The following is an 11,521-nucleotide window of genomic DNA, read 5'->3' on the forward strand; positions in this document are numbered from 1 at the left end:
TTGTTGTTGTTGTAATTTTTTAAAATATATTCATTATATTGGGACTTCCCTGGTGGTGCAGTGGCTAGCACAGCACTAAGCATCTAATGCCACTTCAGCATGAGTTCAATCCCTAGCCCTGGAGGTGATCCACATGGCATGGCAGACCTCTCCTTATCCACCCACTGCTCCTCCCCCTCAGCAGTGTACTTCATCAGTCGGCCTGTTCTGCTCCATACTCTGTCTCTGGCGAATGCTCTCACCACCCAAGCACCTCTATCTGCACCCCATTTCTGTATGCACTAATTGATAAATCTTTAAATATATATATATATATATATATATATATAGAGAGAGAGAGAGAGAGAGAGAGAGACATTATATCATCCTTCATTTTGTACAATGTATGTTTTCCCCATGAAATTCTACCACCACTTCACCCATCCATCATCACTGTAGTATCTTGTGTTCTTCCCACACCTGTCCTGGTCCTTCTCCCTCCTCCTTCCCACAGCCTCTCTATCTCCACAATTCAATTATTTAGAAAAGAAGAAATTAAATTCCAACATTATCTTCCTCCGTACATAAATAACATATTTAAGTGAACACAATTTAGAACCAGGAGTGCACTATCAAAGATAATGACATTTTAAAGTCAATTGTTCACTCTTCCTACCTATATAAATTAAATTAAACTTATATTTTTTGGAATAGCTCTCATCGAGTAAAATCTGTTGGACTGTTTCCCAGATTAAAATTCTCACTTTCAAGATCTATTAACCATTTCGTGTAACTGTCATTGAGACTTTATACAGTTAGGGAAAAAAATAGATCAAGATTAATAAGAAGACAATTTAACAGAATGAATGGAATCACAAATTCTGTCTCAGAACTAGAGAAACTGCAAAAGCTAACTTAAATACCTGACACTACAGAAAGTACAGCCACACTGTTTCCAGCTTCTCAGATTTCTACAAACTGGTCCACAGTAAAGCTAAAAAACAAACAAACAAAAAACCTTTTTTTCCTGAAACCATTTTTCTTGTGAGGTGTGAGATCTGCCAGTTCTCTTTTAGTCTCCCAATTAAGAGTGTTTTCAAAAATCTTCTGTGCCATACTTTATGTGTTGTATGCTGTCTTATGATAAATTCTTTAAGATTTCTAACTCAAAGATAGTAGGCTTACAGATTGAGGTATTTTTTGTTATGTTTTACTCAATATAAGAAAATCTTGGATATCAAAATCACAAATTTGGTGTGCACAGGTTTTAAGTCTGACTCAAAAACTGGCTGAAAACTGTTATGTATCCAGCTATGCATTCTCTTGTTTTTTATGCTGGGAATGAACTTTTGGCTTTTAGGCTTTTAGCTTATGAGTGCTGGGTGAATTGCTTTTGGATTGGAAAATTCATGGATTTCATTTTGCTCATATGGCAAACTTAGAGGATATTCACTCTCAATTTGTTAGAGAAAAGTTACATTGTAATGAAGGAAGGAAATGTAGAGAACTCTCATGGCTAGTCTTTGGTATTTTACTCTTGATTTTTTAAAGATAAAATAACAAAGTTCAGATATACAAATTCATGTTTTAACAAATGGATCATTAATATCAAAGATGTCCTTAAGGTTATAGGAACATTTTTGGGTGTTTATTATTTTTGAATATATTTTCTTCACAATGTCTGCTTTCTTTTCTCAAATTTAGACCCAATGGAATTTCTACCATCAGAGACACCATTATTGTTTGGGAAAGCATTGTGTGCATGGAGACCACCAACTCCTGCAACTACACTATAGAGGACAGAGGGGCACCACACCCTAGAGGAAGAGAGCACATACAGGAGCACTAGGAAGCCTGTGAGGAGTGGAGATAAGGTAAACCTTTCCTGCAAGAGAAAAGTAAAAAAAGGAGCAAGGTAGGCCCAGCCTCCAACTGAGGTTCTGGATGCACACACCAGTGTAGCATCATCCTAGGCAGACTGCAAGCACTGGCTAGTGAGCTCCAGACGCCATTATTGTGTGGGAAATCTTCACACATGAGTACACACTGAGTGACCACCCGCACCAACAAGAACGTGCATCCCCCAACCACAATCACAAGCTATGCATATCACCACCACCACCACCACCAACACCACCACCATCCCCCCTTAAAAACAGTGGAAACAAAGAAGAAGGGAACCACCAATTATGGCACTCAAGCTCAACACAACACTCACAATATCATCATCCCTGAGGAAGATTGGAATATTAGTCCTTAAAACAGATTTAATAGCAGACCTTGGCCACCCCAGAAGAAATGCCAGCCAATAAAACCAACACACTGTCTCAAAGTATATAAAGCATCAAGAAACAAATGACAGAGAGAAGGAAATACAAAAATTCCCAAGGAATCCCACACTGGAAAAATGCACCACAAAGAGATCGGTCACCAGAAATCAACAAAGATACAGAACAACTACTCACCCTGTCAGATAGAGAATTTGGAATCAACATGATAAACAAACAAAAAGAAGAAAAGAGAAAAAAAAATGATATGAGACAAATAATCAATGACCTGAATAATGAAAAGGAAAAACACAACCAAACAATGAACTGAAAAGTTAAAATAAAACATTAAAAAAGGAGATAAAAGGAATGCAGGAGATAGACTAAAAGACTACTAGAGGAGATAAAGAATGCAGGGAAAAGCAATGGAAACAGAATAGATGAAATGAAAGAACAAATCAGCACCCACAAACACACAGAAATAAGAAGAATCAAAACAGGAAAAGAAAAAGGACTGGATAAACACTCCAAGAGCTATCTGACACCATGAGGAAATGAAATATCATAGTTATAGGTCTTCCAGAAAGTGAGGAGAACGGCAAAGGAATCAAGAAAATATTCAAAGGGATAACTGAAGAGAACATCCCTAAAATGTAGGAAATGAAAATAAGCATACAAGAAGCAAGAAGAACACTAAATTACCATGATGATAGGACAAACACAGCAAGACACATTATAGGAAAAATAAAAAGAATTCAAATCAATGAAAAAATAATGAGAATAACAAAAGGGAAGAAACAAATAACCTATAAGGGAAACCAATCAGCCTGACATCAGACTTCTTTGAAGAAATACTAAGAGAAATAAGAGAGTGGAGGGACATATTCAACAAACTCCAAGACCTCAAATGCCAACCAAGAATACTTTATCCTGCAATGCTCTCCTTGCTTTATGAAGAAAGAATAAGGAAATTCTTAGACAAATAGAAATGCTACAGATTTGTCATAACTAAAAACCAACTACAAAAAGTACTACAAGAAGTCATTAATCCAAAACCAACAGAGGGATGAATAAGAACATATCAAAACTGGCCCTCCCTGGTGGCACAGTGGGTTAAAGCACTGCACTAAGAAGCTAAAGCCACTTCCGCATGAGTTCAATCACCGCCTGCCCCGGAGGTGACCACATGGCGCAGCAGACCTCTCCTGGCCCGCCTGCTGCTTCCCTCAGTGTACTTCGTCGATCTGCCTGTTCTGCTCCCCGCTCTGTCTCTGGTGAAGCCTCTCGCCTGTACCCCAGTTCTGTATGTGCAAATAAATAAATCTTAACAAAAAAAAAAAAAAAAGAGTTCCAGCTAATCAATGAAGTTAAGGCTAATTAAAAAAAAAAAGGAAAATAATCTGTAAATAAGTAATGTGTGTGTATTTAACAACAAAAAAAGGTCAAAATTAATGTAAATATTTTGGTGAGAATCTAAGAAGGGTCTCATCTTGAGATAAAATTGGTTGCTTCTTCGAATGGGATAATAGAAAAAAATGGGAAAATAAAGGGAATATGTTACAGGCTTCTGAGAGAAATATTTTAGAAAATACCTTCATCTAGACAAGATTAAATTATGATTACATTATTTGTTACAAGATTTTATTTTTAGTTAAGCTTTAGTATCAGTAGTATATTCATTTGAATATTTTAGATTTTAATAATTCTAAGCTACTTAGATAATCTGAAAATGACAATTTTACTCGTAGGCTTGATTAACTGAAAGCAATCTAACCTTATAAGCATTATATATAAACTAATACCTTCATTAATGAGATCAATCTATTTTTAAATTTTTTAAATTATTGGCAGTGTGGAGATTCTGGTAATGCCACCAACACCACCCATACTACTTGGGAGCTGGAGACTCATAGAGCAAGGCAACTCTGGCAAACAACAACAACAACAACAAAACACCACTAATGGTATGGACACCACCACTGCTGGTGTTGTGAAGGAATAAAGACTGCATATATGAAGCACCTTGCCCAAAACAATGGGGCCCATAAACAAAAATATGGGGAGACAGAAAGTCACAACAATAAATGGCAATATGAATCCACAGGTAAATACTAAATCAAAAATGAGAGAGAAAGAAATAATATTGAGAACAAAACCACAAAAACATGGAAAACCTATTCTTATCAGAAATTGAATTCAAATTGCCATGTTTATAAAGAACTTTATAGAAATGGAGATTTAAAAAAAAGAAAAACAAATTAATGTACTGAGAAATAAAATCAAGAAACAGAAGACAGAAATTCAAGTGCTAAATAAGAAAAATATTTCTATCTTGGCTATAAGAGGAGAAATAGAGAAGATGAAAGTTTCAGCCAACAGTTACGGAAATAGAATAGACCAAAAGGAAGAGTGAATTGTTGTACTTGAAGATGTGAATGAAAAAAAAATCTGGGTGGAAAAAGAGAACTGAAATTTAAAAATGAAGAAAGTGATAATATTGTTTCTATAATATAAGCCAACATAAGAGTTTCAGGAAGGAGAGAGAAAGGAACAGAAAACTCATTTAAGAAATAATAGAGGATGGCCCTCCCTGGTGGCGCAGCGGGTTAAAGCGCTGCACTGAGAAGCTAAAGCCACTTCCGCATGAGTTCAATTCCCGCCTGCCCCGGAGGTGACCACATGGCGTGGCAGACCTCTCCTGACCCGCCCGCTGCTCCCCTCAGCAGTGTACTTCGTCCATCTGCCTGTTCTGCTTCCCACTCTGTCTCTGGTGAAGCCTCTCGCCTCCCCTGAGCCTCTGGTCTGTACCCCAGCTCTGTATGCACAAATAAATAAATATTTTTTTTTTAAAAAAAGAAAGAATAAAGGAAAACCTACCAATCCTAAAGGAGGAACTAAGCATAAAAATAAGGAAAACAAAAGAAGCCTGGGGTAGCTAAACAAAATGAGATCTACAACAAGACATGTAGTGTTGAAATTTTCAAGAGTCTAAGACAATTAAGAAATATTGAAGCCCGCAAGAGTCTAAGACAAAGAAATATTGAAGCCAGCAAGTGGAAAGAAGCAGAAAACCAATCAGGCTAACGTCAGATTTCTATGAAGAAATACTATGAGCAGGGACAATATGTAATGATATGTTACAAATACTTAAAAATATAAACTGACAGCCAGAATACTTAATCTTTTAGGCTCTACTTCAGATGTGAGGAACAAATAAAGACTTTCTCTCACAAAGAGAGAAAGAAGGAATTTACAGATTCTAGATACCACTTCAAAAAATTATTGAAAAGAGTTTAGGCACCTAAATCAAAGAGAAGAACATGCACTAAGAACTGATAGGGAAATAATTGAACCTCAAAAAATAAGGACAAGATGGCAAGAAGGCTTTTCATATGTCAACAATCTCTCTAAATATTAATGGCTTGAAATTGCCAATTGAAAAACACCAAACAGAGCCATCCCTGGTGGCGCAGTGGGTTAAAGTGCAGCACTAAGAAGCTAAAGCCACTTCTCAATGAGTTCGATCCCCACCTGTCTCGCAGTTAATCCACATGCCGCCCCAGACCTCTCCTGACCAGCCTGCCTCTCCCCTCAGCAGTGGACTTAATCAGTTGGTCTGTTCTGCTCCCCAGCTCTGTCTCTGGTGAATCCTCTTACCACTCCGGAACCTCTGGCCTGTATACCCCTTAAAAAAAAAAAACTTTAATAAATAAATCCTTTAAAAAAAAACACCAAATAAATATATGGTTGGATTAGGAAACAGGATCCAACCTACTGTTGTCTCCAGGCAGTGCACTGGGTTTATGAAGACAAACAGGTACAGAGTAAAGTGCTGCTAAACAATTCTATAGCAAATGGGATCCAAAGAAGGTAGAGTCAGCCATATTTGTGATAGCAAAAATGATTTATTGTTTAAAAAGTTAATCCAATAGAAAGATAGACACTATTTAATGATTAAGGGAACAGTACACCAGGAAGGAATATCACTCATCAATGTATACTCACCAAATGGAAAAGAACCAAATATCAGATAATTACTATAAACTCAAAAATAGACAAGGAAAAATCATAATTTTGGTAGGATATTTCAAAACACCACATTGATGGGCAGACCAACTATTAGAAAATAACAAAACCGGGCCCTCCCTGGTGGCTGCAGTGGGTTAAAGTGCAGCAATGCGAAGATGGCTGCAGCAGCCTAGCTGTGAGTTCATCCCCACTCGAGAGGTGATCCACATGGTGTGACAGACCTCTCCTCCTGTCTACCTCGCTGTTCCACTCAGCAGTGTACTTCCTTGATCTGTCTGATCTGCTTCCCACTCTGACTATGATGAATTGTCTCACTGCCCCTGCACCCCTGGCCTGTTACCCCAGCTCTGTATGCATAAGTAAATAAATCTTTAAAAAAGTAAACACCAAAACCAAGGAAAAAAGCACAAAAAAGAAATCTACAGGCCAATGTACCTAACAAATACAGAAGCAAAAATTCCAATACAAGCTTAGCAAACTCAACACAAAAGTACATAAAAAGACTGAATCACACAGCTGAATGAGATTTATGACCGAGACACAAATTATAAGTTCAATATCTGAACATTAATAAACATAACTCACAACATTAAGAAAAAAGAAAGATAAAAGACATACAATCATGTAAATAGATGCTGAAAAAGCATTTGATAAAATCCAACACCCATTTATGATGAAAGCCCTCAAAAAACTTGGGATAAATGGGGTTCATAAAAACCATAAGCAACAAACCTACAGCTAACATCATTCTCAATGGAGAAAAACTAATATTTTCCAGTGAAATTTGGTACAAGATGAGGTTATCCCCTTACAGCACTACCATTATACATAGTAATAGAAGTACTACCTAGTACAATTAAGAAAAAGAAAGCAATAAAAAGAATTCAAAATGGAAAAAAAATAAATGTAACTGTCATTATTTGGAAAAAAATAAATGTAACTGTCTTTATTTGGTGATGACATGATAATATACACAAAGAACCCTAAAAATTCCATTCAATATCTAATCAAAACATTAAATCACTTCAGGAAAGTGACTGTTTATAAAGTCAATCAACAAAAATCAGTTGCCTTCCTACATATAAATAATGACTTAGAAGTGGAAGAAATTAAGAAAATGATCCCACTTACAAAAGCACTAAAATGAAAGTTGCACTCCGTACAACTGATATGTGGGGTTGATTTCAAAGATCTGCAAAGAGCACAAGTGACTCAACAAAACAGAGCAAACAATTTAAAAAAACGACAAAAGAAAACAAAGGTTATTGGCTTATCCAGGAAATGTAATCCAGCACACATATGACAGTTGGAGGCCTACAACCCCTGCACACCCACACATACCTTCAGGAAATGTGAGTGGGTGCAGAGGAAGAGTCCAGCAAACAAAGGTGAGCAGAGCATAAAGGAACTTTCCCTCAGGCATGCAGAAGGTTGTCTGAGGCTAGCATCCTATCTGGAATAGTAAGTAAAGCCAAAGAATAGAGAAGAAGGGCCCAGCCCCAACAGGGAGCATCAACCATTTGGGAAGGTATCTTTTGACTCACACACAACATTAGAGTCTGCATGCACCATATGCACTTGTTCTGACCCTGCTTCACATTATATGTTAAGATGCACATGTAGGGTAGCCTTGCCCATAGAAGAAACTTGAAAACAAACAACAATGAGAAGGAAAAAACAAATAATCAAGCAAGCCCATTTGAGAGCAACACATCACAAAAGAAAATCAGCCCTAGAACTGCACAACACTGCTTTGGAAGGATTTCTATGCCTATCAAATAGAGAATTCATAATTATCATAATTAAACAACAAAGGAAATGAGGAAAAAAATAATGAGAAATACAACTGACAAAACAAAAAATGAAAATAAGTCTTTAAAGAAGTGAATGAAGTATATACATAATTTTAAAAGATTAATGGATGACCTAAAGAATTCCGGGGAAATCAACATGATGAAATGGAAAAACTAATGAACACTCTTGAAGATACAAGCATAAAAATAATCCAAAAGAAAAGGAACATGATGGACAATGGAAAAAAGAATAAAGAGACAAGAGCCCTCCCTGGTGGCGCAGCGGGTTAAGCACAGCACTAAGAAACTGAAACCACTTCAGTATGAGTTCGATCCCCGAATGTCCCGGAGGTGACCACGTGGCTCAGCAGACCTCCCCAGACCGGCCCCCTGCTCCCCTCATCAGTGCACTTCTATGATCTGCCTGTTCTACTTCCCACACTGTCTCTGGTGAATCCTCTCACCACCCCTGCACCTCTGGCCTGTACCCCAGTTCTGTATGCATAAATAAATAAATCTAAAAAAAAAATGTGGCCTGGTGGCCTATTCATTTAAAAAAAAATAAAGAGACATTTTGGGAAATATCTGAAATCATGAAAAGAGGGAATGTAAGGATAATAGCAATGCCAAAAGTGAAGTGGAAAACAAAGAAACTGAGAACATAATCAAGGAAATAATTGAAAAGAACTTACCAAACTGAAAAGGAAAATGAAAATTGAAATATAGGAAGCCAGAAAAACACCAAATTACCACAAAAAGTAGAAGATTCTAAAACCCAAGACAAATTAAAAATAATGAAGGTGACAAGGGGGAAGAAGCAGGTAACTTATAAAGGAAAGCTGTTCAAACTGAAATCTGACTTCTTGAGGAAACACTATGGACAAGATGAGACAAGAAAAACATATTCAAAAAAAATCCAAGATTTTATAAAAGCCAGCCAAGAATACTTTCTCCTGCAAAACTCTGCTTCCTATGTGAAAAAAATAAAAATAAAAACCTTCTCAGACAAACAAAATCATCAGAAATTTGCTACTACTAACCCCCCCACTACAAGAAATATTATAATAAGCCTTAAAATATAAACTAACGAAAGAATGAGCTGAAAGAAATGAACAAGTTAAATAACAGAAACTTAAAATGATAAAAAAAAGGCAACTATAGAAATTCATGTATCAGTAATCTCACTAAATGTAAATGGACTATCAGTTAAAAGACACAGAATTCACCTTTTTGTTGTCTCAATGAAACACACCTAAAAGCCAAAGATATACATAGATTAAAAAAAAAAAAAGGACTGGAAAACTTCTATACACAAATGGCCCCTCAAAGAAAGCAGGAGCAGAAATATTTATGTTAGTAAAATATACTTCAAATTGAAAAAGGTTAAGAGACAATTATAGCTACTACATAATGATCAAGGGGTCAGTATACCAAGAAGTTATAATACTAATGAATATCTATGCAATCAATGAAGGTGCACATAAATATATTTGCCGATTAGTGGCAAATCTAAAAAAAAGACATTGGAGAAAATACACATGTGGTAGCAAACTTCAACACACCACATACGCCAATGGAAAGACCATGAAAACAATGAATAAAAAAAGGCACAATAGACCTAAACAAAGACCTAGAACACACAGGATAAATAGACATCTATAGGACACTGAACCCCAAAACACTAAATACACATTCTTCTCAAGTTGACATGAACCATTATCCAGGTTGACTACATAATAGGAAACAAGACAAGTATCAACAAATACACAATGACTGAAATTATAACAACCATCTTCTCTGACCGTAATGGCATATAATCAGAAATCAACTAGGAAAAGAAAGCAAGGAAACACCCCCCCATCACTTAAAGCATGAAAAATATTCCACTGAAAGACTAATGGATAAATGAAGAAATAAAAGTAGGAATTCGAAATGCATTGAGACAAATAACAGAGAGAATACAACTTTTCACAATATAAGGTACAAGCATAAGCAGGAATGAGGGTAGTATATAGCAATACAAGTCCAGATCAAGTAACAAGAAACAATCCCCCCCCAAAAAAAATCACCAAAACAACTTATTCTCCCATCTCAAAGAAATATAAAATAACAAAAAGATTCCTCCAAATAAAATGTGTTAGTATAGAAGAAATAATAAAAATCCAAGTACACATAAATGACATATAAATTAAAAAGACCAACTAAAAGGTTAGTGAACCAAAACTGGTTCTTTGAAAAAGTAAACAAAATTGACAATCCTCTAGGTAGGCTCACAAAGAAAAATAGGGAGACGTACACCTCTGTAACATCTTTAAAGATATATCACCCAAAGCATGGATAGTGAAGGAAAAGATAAACAGCTGGAAGACATCAAAACATCAATCTTCTGTACAACAAAAGAGACACTACACAAAACAAAGAGACACTCCACTGATTGGGAGAAAATCTTTGCACACAATACTAATGACAAAGGACTGATCACAAAGATATAGAAAGAGCTAATGAAACACAACAAAAATAAAATAAACAGCCCCATCCAAAAGTAGGTAAAAGAACTAAAAATACACTTCTCCAAAGAAGAAATGCTGACGGCCAACAGGCATATGAAAAATGTTCAATATCACTTGTAATAAGAGAAATGCATATCAAAACCACAATGAGATACCATCTCACACCAGTGAGAATGGCACATATTAAAACAACTAGCAGCATCAAATGTTGGCACAGATATGTAGAAAAAGATACTCCCCTACTCTGCTAGAGGGAGTGAAAATTGCTCCAATCATTATGATAAGCTGTTTGGAGGTTTCTCAAATGGCTCAAAATGGAGTTTCCATATGATCTAGCAATTCCACTCCTAGGTATCTACCCAAGACACAAAAACATTAATTCAAAAGGACACCTGCACCCCTTTGTTTATTGCTGCACTATTTACAATAGAGAAAATGTGGAGTCAACCCAAATGCCCAAAAATAGATGACTGGATCAAGAAGATATGGTACATATACACTGTGGAGCATTACTCAGCAATAAAAAAAGATAAACTCATACCTTTTGCAGAAATGTGGATGGAGCTGGAAGGGATCATGCTTAGTGAAATAAGCCATAAAGAAAAAGTAAAATATGAAATACCTTTACTTATAGCAAGAGTGTAAGGAATCAGGAAAATAATTAAGCCACTGTAATAAATTAAAAACAAATATCAGCAAACATCTATAAACCAGAGACATTCTGTGGGTGCACAGAGGGAAACATGATCAAAACTGGGGTAGGAAGAGTGCATGGGACTATGGTGATGACACATTGGTGAATTAGTAGTGGGAAGTCCCTGGGGATTACAACTGAGATGAAAAATGTACAAAATGAAAAATAATCTATCTATCTACCTATCTATCTATCTATCTATCTATCTATCTATCTATCTATCTATCTATCTATCTATCTACCTATCTA

Source organism: Condylura cristata, unplaced genomic scaffold (genome assembly GCF_000260355.1).
Source record: "Condylura cristata isolate star-nosed mole 26May11 unplaced genomic scaffold, ConCri1.0 scaffold00043, whole genome shotgun sequence".
Classification (NCBI taxonomy): Eukaryota; Metazoa; Chordata; class Mammalia; order Eulipotyphla; family Talpidae; genus Condylura; species Condylura cristata.